This window comes from Marmota marmota, unplaced genomic scaffold, assembly GCF_001458135.2.
Source record: "Marmota marmota marmota unplaced genomic scaffold, marMar, whole genome shotgun sequence".
Classification (NCBI taxonomy): domain Eukaryota; kingdom Metazoa; phylum Chordata; class Mammalia; order Rodentia; family Sciuridae; genus Marmota; species Marmota marmota.
In genome coordinates, this window is record NW_026000026.1 from 77,344,863 (window position 1) to 77,356,282 (window position 11,420).

The 11,420-nt window shown below is 43.4% G+C and overlaps 1 pseudogene across 1 annotated transcript; it reads right to left on the bottom strand.

The window, feature by feature from the left end:
- Window positions 1-8,306: 8,306 nt before the first annotated feature.
- On the bottom strand, window positions 8,307-9,415 carry LOC107135596 (annotated as a pseudogene). Its single transcript, XR_001502589.2, has one exon. The product of XR_001502589.2 is annotated as a mitochondrial import receptor subunit TOM40B-like (transcript).
- Between the last annotated feature and the right edge of the window lie 2,005 nt (window positions 9,416-11,420).

Genomic DNA, 11,420 nt, shown 5'->3' on the forward strand with positions numbered 1-11,420 from the left:
TAAAAACACTTTTATAGTTATAGATGATACAATACCTGTGTGTGTATATATTTTTATGTGGGTGTGAGTATGGAGCCCAGTGCCTCATACATGCTAGGCAAGTGCTCTACCACGGAGCTACAATCCCAGCTCTAGAGGCAGCCTTTTAAATTCCATTCAGCTAACTTTTCCACTGATTTTTATTTTTTTCAGTTTCACTTGTTTCTGTATAAAACCTCAGTCTTCCCAGGATACAGATAGTGGCTTTTGTTTCCTGGCTAAACTTTGACCAGTAAATATGATCTCATATCTATAATGTATATAGATCTTGAATTTGTATTAACTGACACAGTATTTAAAATAGTTCTTTGAAAATGAGCAATCATGAGGCAGTTCACCCATGCAGGCTCCACCTTCACCCTCTCCATTAGTGAAATGCTATCCTCTGTGTTCCTATAACTATGCGGTGTCCACCACCTAAATCCTGCACTTCTCTGTTTGCCGTCCTTCAGCCGTCAATTAGATCAACCCATCCATCCCTTGAGATCACCCCAGAGAAGCTCCACATGAAGTTACACAGGTAATAGTCTCACTCCTGCTGGCTGGTCAGCAGAATATTATAGTTTGAGGGTGACTTCTAGAGCTTGGTCATCAGATCTCGGCTCTATTGTCGCCTAGAAGTATGGCTCCAGGGAAAGTTATTAACCTTGCCACATGTCTTTTTTTCTTCATCTGGAAAAGGGAGATAATATTTTCTAATACAGTCTCCTTGAGCACAAAGCTTTTAGGGTGGTAACTGGAACACCATCAAGAAAGTGTTAGTTTAGTATTTCCCAAAGTGTGCGATATAATTGGTCCCATAGATGTTTATTGTGGCACACAGCCTACCATTAGATAGCATTTTTCAGACAGGCATATCCCATTCAATTTTTGCTTAATCTTTCAAGGACAAAGTTTCTTTAACACCTCTTTTACACTAACAGGAATCTGAATGACTTGAGTGTGAGAATCCCTGCTCTAATCCATTAACAAATTTCTACATTCACTGTTTGTTCCCCAATTGTCGTAGTTATATAGCCTTTCAATGAGAAGCTTATTTATTCCCATCCAAACTAGACTGGATTTGTGGTTTTCCTACCAAAGAGGGTTCAACCATGTGAATGTCAGTCTAGAAGCTTGTTTTGAGGCTGGTTTTGCTAATGGGCTTTGCTGAATTGTACCAGCCAAATTCACTTCGTTGGCTTCCCTCAAAGCTCAGTTTACTCTCCCCTTTCCTATTTCTGCTCATGGTGCCCCCATTTTGCCGGGTAGTATTCATACATCAGATGTCTGGGAGTGGCTGTCTGGAGAACTGAGAGAGAGAGAGCTAGATCTCAAACAGTGGTGTAACTGTCCCTCAGGCTCTCTGTGGGGCTAGGTGGGCAGGAGTTGGCAACTTGATCAACTCGGCTACAACCAGACTGGATGGCTCCCTGTCCTGGTAGACATCTATCCCTCTTCTCTGATGTCATTCCCTCTTTTACATCTGTTAGGCTGTGATTCTTCACTTCTTCATCAATCCAATTTCTACTCCATAAAACCCAATAAACCTGTATTGAGCCACAATGGTAAATTATGGTTCTTAGTCATTTTGGTTTCCCACCCAATATTGAGTCCATCATTGTTAAATAAACCTTTGCTCAATGAAAACAGGAACACACCTTCTTTTGTTGCCTTGAACAGCCTAGGTGACTTTTTCCTAACATTTATGGATGTGTCTCGTCTTCAAAACTAGATTGGATACTGCCAAGGGCAGGAAGAGCCAGACTTTATGATCATTTGTCTAATCTTCATGGTTTTGCCCATAGACACTTAAACAATACTGCCTTTTTTTTTCTTTTTTTTTTGGTTTGGGTTTTTGGCACACTCTGGGGTGAGTCTAGGGATGGAGCTATCTGACCATAGATTATATAGAGAAATGTATATAAATCTATCTATGTGCCCCCAACTTTTCCTCATGATGATATTTGGAATCCTTAGAATCTCCTAGGAAGGAGGGAGGATTGGATGGTGGATGACTCTGGCAAATAGCCTCTGCTCCACCTGTCCCCATGCTCTCATCCACGTACTGGCTCTCATTTTTAAGGTCATTTTCTAAATCTCCTCAAAACTCTTTCTTTTGCCAGGGTAGCTCCAGCTCCTCTGATAACATTTGGCACCTTGTGTTTTATTATAAAGTCATGGTCCTTTTCTTTCCTTAGCCTGGACATTCCTTGCACTCCCCAACTGCCTTTGATCATGATTGCATCCCCAGAGCTTGGTGTGGTTCCTGGCATGTAGCAGTCATTGACTAGATAGTGTTTGGAAGAAGGAATGCATCCCTATTATATCAACTCTTATCTGCAGTTTTATTAGTTAATAACTGTAATTTAGCATTACCACTATTGCAGCTTGGATTACAACTTGAGTATATTGGATCAAGTCAAAGACTGAGGATGGTGGAGAAGGTGGAGTAGGAAATCTTCAAATAATGATGTATTCTAGATTATAGTAATCTTCAATACTAAGTTTTTATTTTCACTAAATTTTATCCAATACTGAAGATGACTTCAATTGGGGTGGGAATGTGGAGTCCCCTGGGAGCCTTCCCAGGGCTCCAGCCAACATTTAAATGCTCTACTTTAACTGTGAGGAAGGACCAAGCAACCCAAAGACTGCATAAGGCTGCCATAAGTACCTCCAAACTAGAACAGTTCTCCTCTGTGAGATCAGAGTGACTTCAGGAAATGTGGTTTTCAAAATCTATTTCCTTTTTAATTTTAGCTCTAAGCTACTACTAGGACTTGTACTTATGGTGACAGTTCTACCTTTAACCCCCTGCCCCACACTGTACACGGCAGAGAGATGCAAAGAATGAATTGCCATGTCAGGACTGGGTTTTTGCATTATGCTGGGCTGATATATAGACTTCAGCTGTATTTTTTGAAGCAAATAATGTCCAGGCATGTGCGTGTCCTTGGTAAATTACAAAGCTTAGGTCTGTGTGTTAACCTCAGGAGGCTTCTAATCGGTCTTTCCTACATGTGGGACTCGAGGCAAGTTGTTGGAAGGGAAGACTCCTCTGGTGCAGAGCTGAGCATTGTGCTTGTGGTGTAGTGGAGTCTGGATTGTGACAGGGAGGCACTGCATAAGAGCACTCATTTCCCTCTAGAGCAGGGGACACCCACACCCAGCATCCAGGCTGACGATGATATAAAGGGTAGTCCATGGGTGGCCTTGATATTCTTAGGAATCTTTCCTCAGATACCTTGGGCCTGTGTTTTGGAGTTCCCAGTTCCATCTCTCCAATGATGCCCTCATCAGGACTTCACCTGAAAGAAGTCTATTTTTTTAAATTATTATTATCTGCCTGTATCATCTCTTGAGGCCAGAGTGGTAGCTGTTTTTTTTTTTTTTTAAATCATGCTAATTATAGCAATAACAATAGCTGTCATTTATTGGCCATCTGCTACTTTCTGGTAAGTTGCTAAGGGCTTTATGTGCATTATCTCATTTATTCACAAAAATCCCATTGTCATAGATATTGTTCATTTTGGGGAGAGTGCCCTTGTATATATCTTCTTGTGACTCTTGTATGGGGGAATTAGATAGTGCCCTACCTCCAGGGGCATCTCACTTTCCCTCTCTCTCTCTGTCTCCCTGATCAGCCAATCAGATTCTTGTGTTGGATTATTTGGGCCTGATCCAGGATATGAAAGGGCAGAGACGGGGTGATAGAAGCCATCGTGTGGCTGACAGCAGTGCTTGGACAGATGTCTTTCTGCCCAGCCTCAGAGCACTTGCGACTCCTGCTGGTTTTCCATGTGTGCTATAGATTTCCATGCTTCTGTAGATTCTACTGAGATCTTCCTTCACTTGACCTCTGTAGCTTGAAGCCAAGTATCCTATCACATGGATGAACCATAGCTGCTATTATCCCTATTTTGAAGGAAAGGAAAGGAACCTTTATATCATGAAACACTGATAAATTAAGTAACTTGACCAAGATGGCACAGGATCACATTGCAGGGCTGGGACTCAACCCCACACAGATGTCAGACACCACAATCTGTTCCTCCCACTGGCTTTTGCCAAGTCAAAAGATACCAGCTCTGCTTGCCTGGCCCGTTTGATGTGCTACCATCTCCCGAGAAAGACAATGGAATGACATTTTCTTCAGAAAGGACACATGATTATATTTCTTTATTTAAAATATCTGAGCTGTCTTGATTTTCTTGACTCAGGCTGCTCTATTAGATTGTCCTTCTTTAATCCTGTCTTCTCCCCTTTTAATGCACCAAAGGATTGCAAACTCATGAGTGATTTTTAATTGAGCACCATTTTTTTTTGTTTCTTGAAATCTAAAGCTCCAATTAAAAAAAAAAATACCCAACTGCATAAAACTTCATCACTTGAGCTCTAAGAGAGGAAGCGGCCATAAAACGGTGACACAGTGGAGATGAATTACATGCATTTATCAGTAAATGGTGCTGTGTATGCTAATGGACTGCAGCCTGGGAACTCAAGGCCTGGCTACAGTAAGGCTGGTTAAAAGCTCAATTCATTAATGGGAACCTGTGAAGGATGGGCTTGCAGTGTCGAGTGCCTGCTGTAGGTCCCACAAGAGCAGCTGGTATGAGCCTTTCCCTTTGAAAAGAGATCTGCGGAATTGTGTTGGGGGTGGGCAACAGCTGGGATAGAGTGGAGACTTTCGGAAAAACTGGACCCAACCAAGACATGGGAACCTGAGATAAGCACAGGTAAAGTTCCCAGGATGTATCAATTACTATACTAAGATATATACACACACGTATGTGCATATGTGTGTATATATACATATATACATTCCTCCCCATGTATATGTATATACACATATACATATACATATGTATATATGGATAGGAACATTTATATGGATATCCACAATTATCTATATGGATATGGATACATATGAAAAATTTCATATATGTACACATATATAATGTTGTCATTTAATTCTCCAGGAGTACTACACATGGTATGTGTAGTATTTGCACTACTTTTATAGGTGGGGAAATTGGGATTCAGATAAGTCAGTTGGTGAAGGTTATGTAGGGAGGAATAACTAGGGCACAAACCCATTTCTCACTACCGCATTCTATCTTATGAGCTTGGCAGGCTGCTTTATTTTTATTTTTTGGTATTAAGGTTAAACCCAGAGGTGTGTTACTACTGAGCAATATCCCCAGCCCTTTTTATTTTGGGACAGGGCCTCACTTAGTAGCTGAGGCTGGCCTTGAACTTGTGATCCTCCTCCTGCCTTAGCCTCCCAAATTGCTGGGATTACATGGTATGCCACCATGCTCAGCTAGGCTGCCTTACCATGCTGGACCTGTTTTGGAGCTCGGGGATCTCTAATAGTCAAAGGATTCATAAGCATGGGTTTTAAAAGTGGACAGGCCTTGTGTTAAGTCTCTTCCTCTTACTGCTTCCATGTCATCTGACAGACAACCTCCCTGAGCATGGTTTGTTTTGTTACATAGAGGTTTTATTTTATTTTTATTTTTAATTTTTTTTTCAGAATTTTTTTAAGTTTTAGATGGAAATAATACCTCTATTTTCTTTATTATGTGGTGCTGAGGATAGAACCCAGTGCCTCACACATGCTAGGCGAGTGCTCTACCACTGAGCCTCAGCCCAAGCCCTACACAGTTTTAATTGGTTATCATGAAACATAATAAGATCATAACAAAATATGGCACAAGGTACATGTCAACACTCCAATGGTTATTGATATTAGTATAATTTTTTTTGGGGGGTGTACTGGGGATTGAACTCGGGGGCACTTGTCCCCTGAGCCACATCCCCAGCTCTACTTTGTGTTTTATTTAGAGAGAGGGTCTTGCTGAGTTGTTTAGCACCTTGCCATTACTGAGGCTGGCTTTGAACTCACGATCCTGCTGCCTCAGCCTCTGGAGTGGCTGGGATTACAGGCATGCACCATTGCTCCCAGCTTGTATGATTATTTTGTATTCATTTTTCCTTTTAGGATCACACACTTCTTATGTTTCTTTTTTAAATTTTAATTTTTTTTTAAAAAAATGACAGCAGAATGCATTACAATTCTTATTACACATATACAGTACAATTTTTCATCTCTGGTATATAAAGTATGTTCACACCAATTTGTGTGTTCATCCATATACTTTGGATAATGATGTCATTCCACCATCACATTCTACCATCCTTGCTAACCCCCTGCCCCCTTCCTTCCCCTCCCATCCCTCTGCCCTATCTAGAGTTTGTCTATTCCTCCCATGCTCCTTGTCCCTACCCCACTATGAATTGGCCTCCTTATATCAGAGAAAACATTTGGCATTTGTTTTTTTGGGATTGGCTAACTTCACTTAGCATTATCTTCTCCCAACATCATCCATTTACCTGCAAATGCCATGATTTTATTCTCTTTTATTGTTGAGTAATATTCCATTGTGTATATATGCCACACTTTTTTAAATCCATTCATCTACTGAGGGGCATCTAGGTTGGTTCCACAGTTTAGCTATTGTGAATTGTGCTGCTATAAACATTGCTGTGGCTGTGTCCCTGTAGTATGCTGTTTTTAAGTCCTTTGGGTATAGACCAAGGATTGGGATAGCTGGGCCAAATAGTGGTTTCATTCCCAGTTTTCCAAGGAATCTTCATGCTGGAGCTTGGGGATCTCTAATAGTCAAAGGATTCATAAGCTTGCTTTCCATATTGGCTGCACCAATTTGCAGTTCCACTAGCAGTGTATGAGTGTTCCTATTTCCCCACATTCTCATCAACACTTATTGTTGCTTGTATTCTTAATAGCTAACATTGTGACAGGAATGAGATGAAATCTTAGTTTTGATTTGCATTTTGCTGATTGCTAGAGATGATGAACATTTTGTCATGTATTTGTTGATTGATTGTATATCTTCTTAGAAGTGTCTGTTCAGGTCCTTGGCCCATTTATTGATTGGGTTGTTTTTTTGGTGTTTAACTTTTTTTCTCACTTTTTCCAGATTTGTTTTTTATTCAGTAGAGATGCAAAGTAGTAGCTCACAGGTTCTTCTAATAGTATTCCTGAGATTGATGACATCTATCATCTTAGCACTACAACTTCTCCAGACTAAAGTAGACCATTAAGAATCTTGCTCACTTTTGTTTCTTCGCCCTTTCTCACCTCTCCACTTGGCTAATTCCTTGAATTTTTCATTTCCCTTGAAGTTATGGTCATTCACAGTTTTGTGTCCCTGATTCAGGATCTATCTGGGCTCTGAGGTATGTGCAACTTCTGTTCTTGTTCATTCCTCAATAAGTCAGTTTGCCAGAATGAGGATACTTTGTACCACAGAACAACCCACCCATCTTCTAGAACTTGCTCTGGAAGGCCCAAACCCTCAGACTCTACACAGTTGAAGTTCTGGCCAGGTCTGGGGCTTCCTTCACACTTGGCCCTCAGAGTTCAGGAAAAACTGGGCATTGTGAGAAGATAGTATCAGACAGACACCCCTTTGGGGACGTTTGAACGTTTGACAAATTTTCATACCAGAGCAGGATTTTCTCTAAAGTTCAGACTTAGCTTCACTGAGGGTCAATTCAGGGAGTTAGGGCCTCAGGGCCTCAGGACAAGACTTCTAGCTGTCTTATTTCCTTCCTCTTCCCTGGTAACACCACTACTTCCTTCAGAGGTTTCTACATGCAAAGTTGCTGGGCCTGTTGGTTGAACTCCGGAGCATTAACAACACATTACTGGTACCAAGTCCCTGTATGCGCTGGATTATCTGCTATGATGCCACTGCTCCAAGAGATCTGCAGCTGAGCCCCAGCCTGGCCTCCTTCCCCAGCCCACTTGGGACACACTGGACTGAAAAGGGGAAATTGCTAGGATGAGGAGAAAGGGAGTTCAGTGATTATAATGAAAGACTAAAGCAATAAATGCCTTTTCATGTGATCATTGGGGTACTCAGCAGTGACCATGGGGATAAGGTTGTCCTTTGGATGCATAGAAGATGAAGAAGAGGAAGCTTCAGGCTAAGTGGTAAAACTCTGGGAATGGGTAGGTCCCACTTTTCTATTCCCACAATTTAGCCATTCAGCCCTACTTTCTCAGCCTTGAGAGACTCTGGGATGGAGAAATAGGATGGGAAAGCTAATCCCATGCAGACTTTTCTGCTCTGGAGAGGAAGGAGCGAGGGGTTTTAATCCAGAGGAAAATAAAGACGGAAGTGAAGGGGGGGAGTTCAACCAGACATACTCCTTAATCCTTCTCCGTTAGTCCAGAGCAATAAGAACATGGGGAAGATGATACTGGGGCTGGTGGCAGAAGTGGGAGCCTCAAACCACTGTCTTATCAGCTGACCCAGTGGCAGCGCCAGTTTTGAGAAGGGTATGGTCCTTTTCCCCACTCTGCTCCTAGGACCTAGAGGTCACCCATCGAGGTGGGCTCTGGAGAGGAGCCTAGTCTCTGGCCCTAGGACACCTGACTCAGAGATTCCAGCTGTGGACACTGGCTCTGGGGTAACTTCAACCCACAGTGATGCTGAAGCCACAATGGAATCGGTTGAGCCAGTGATTAAGGAAGGTTCCAAGGGCCAAGGTGACGGGCAGTGGGAGCATCTTCTCCAGCACAGCACCTAAGCACCAGTTACTATCCACCAAGCCTCTAAACAACATGTTGGCTGGGGCAAAGGAGAAGGTTGTGTCTTGTAGCCTTGTTTGCCTCAAACTCCATTCCAACCTGAACCTGTTCATTGGCCCTGTGGTAATAGCTTGCATGGGCCCCACCAGATCCCACATTCCATGTAGCTACCCAGTGTACAGCCAAGTACTTCCCAGCCAGAGTCAAGATGGCCCCCTCTTCGCCTGGCCGCCAGTGATAAACTAGCTCTCCTCCCAGCACCAGTCCATGAGTGAGGCTCTGCAGAAAGTGAGCAGCCATAATCACAGATTCCCCAATCATGTCAGGATTTCCTAGGGTCAGAGTGGCTGTGTAGTCATCTCGATACTGGCCATCAAACTGCCATGTCAGGGACTTGGCCTGTTGTGTCTGGAAGACAGCCTTAGCTTCGAGCCGCTCTGCCAACAGAAGTAGGACCTGGGCGTTGAGACTTCTGCTGCTGTCCATATCCCCTACCACAGTGGGGAACACCTCTGTGGGGCTGAGCTGCCAATCCCCTGCATATGATAGCCAGGCAAGCCCAGGGCACTCATGTGCACAGTGTGAGCCACCTGGAAATGGCTACTCAGAACCTTGTTGATAGTGAGCTTCACTCCCTCCATCTGTGCTGGGAATACATCTTTGCATAGCCGGTGCTTCATCGAAGCTCCCAGGGTTGGGTAGAGGTTCCTCTCTGCGGGGGCTCCTGCAGGGCAAAGTCCCCATCGGTGCCAGGCCCAAAGTATTACCCATTTTAGTCCAGAGGACAGGGAGGGGCTGGGGTTAGCCTGGGAAAGGACTCTGGCTTCCTCTACCCCCCATGGGCCCCAACTCCCATCATCAGGCTCCCCAGTCTCAGAAACTTCCACATGATCGAATGCTAGTCCATCTCAGACCATCCTGCTGTCCCTTTCCCCCGGCCGATGTTTTAATTTTTTGAGTTCTTTATATACCCTAGAGATTAGTGCTCTATCTGATGTGTGAGGGATAAAATCTTGTTCCCAAGATGTAGGCTCTCTATTTACCTCACAGATTGCTTCTTTTACTGAGAAGAAACTTTTTAGTTTGAATCCATCCCATTTATTAATTCTTGGTTTTAATTCTTGTGCTATAGGAGTCTTAAGTCTTATGTTTGTTTCTATGTACATCTAAAGTACTGCAGGGTTTCCTTTTTCTGGCTTCAAATTCTTCACACTGTCGTTCCAGCCCGCAGGCATTCACAGTGCCCTCGGGGGTTCATGCTGTGGTGCTGGGAAGGCACATGGGAATGGCACTATATCAGCTGGGCTTGGTTTAATTGTATATGATTTAAAAAAAATACAGTTCAAACAAATTTAAGCAAAAACGACTGAGTTTAGGCTGGAGAAGCATGTATAACAAAATTCAAGAATGAATTTTGGTTGACTTCAGACTCCCCGTGGTCCAGGCTCATGTGGTGCAGTCATCCCCTGGCTTCTCCCTTTCCTGTGTCTTCGGTCTTGCTCTGCATCACCTCAGGTCCTAGCTGAGCTCTCGTTCAGGGTGGCACAGTAGCAGCAGTTCAAATTCTACATCTCCTCAGGCTCATGCCCTGGGGAATGGTGTGAACCCTCAAATATCCTAGGATTTTATTTTATTATTATTTTTTTAATCATATGAGCCCAGAGCCCCACCCCACTGTGGGCCCAGGGGAACTGGTGTATCTGTTGGCCTTACAAAGAACTCCATGGAGTGAGGATGGGAGGGGCTTTCTCTTTAGGGAATTGGGTTGGGCCTTTGACAAGAAGAGGGCTGGAGGCTGGGCAGCACAAACAACAAAACGTAGTAGGCATATAGTCTCTGCCCTACAGCCTAGAGCAGGGCCCAGCCAACTTTCTGTGAAGAAACGGAGTAAATGTTCTAGGCTTCGTGGGTCACATAGTCTCCATCAGTTATGCCTCTGTGGTGTGAAACAGTCACAGATAATTTGTAAGCAAAGGAACATGGCTGCACTCCAGTAGAACTTTACTTATGAACGCTGATATTTAGTTACTTTGGGGACAGTGCTGGGGACCAAACCCAGGGCTTCATGCATACCAGGCAAGTACTTGACCACCAAGCTCTACCTTCAGCCCTATGGACACTGATTGGAATTTCATATGCCATGAAATTGTTTTCATTTTTTTTTTAGCTGATGAAGAACATAATCATTCTTTGTTTAGGTCACACAAAAGCATCTAGGGTTGGATGTGGCCAACCCTGGGTCTAAGGGTAGATGACAGCATTTTCTTTTCAGCTCTCTCACTTTCTCCCATGGACACATCCCTGTATCTCACATGTTATTTGCAGAAGGGGGAAATACTGCTGGCTGTTGGTACACGTGGGCCATTTGGTGTGATACATACTCAGTTCCAGGTCCCTGTGAGTGATTTTTCTAATTATCCTTTCACACTGCTGCCCCAGATTATGCTGGGTACACTTAGAATTCCTTGGAGTTCTAAATCCTAGATGACTTATTCATCATCAAGCTTTTCTTTTTGCCTTCTAGTGCATCTTCTGAATAGCCAAAGGAGGCAGGAAGAAAGTGAGAACCCTTTGATCTACCAGATTTCTCCCCGCAAGTCCTGGGGATAGAACTCAGGGGTGCTTTACCACTGAGCTACATCCTCAGCCCTTTCAATTTTTTATTTTGGGACAGGGTCTCATTAAGTTGCCCAGGGTGTTGAACTTGGAATCCACCCACCTCAGCCTCCCCAGTCTGAGATTAGAGGCCTGCATCATCACACCCAGAAATAGTTTA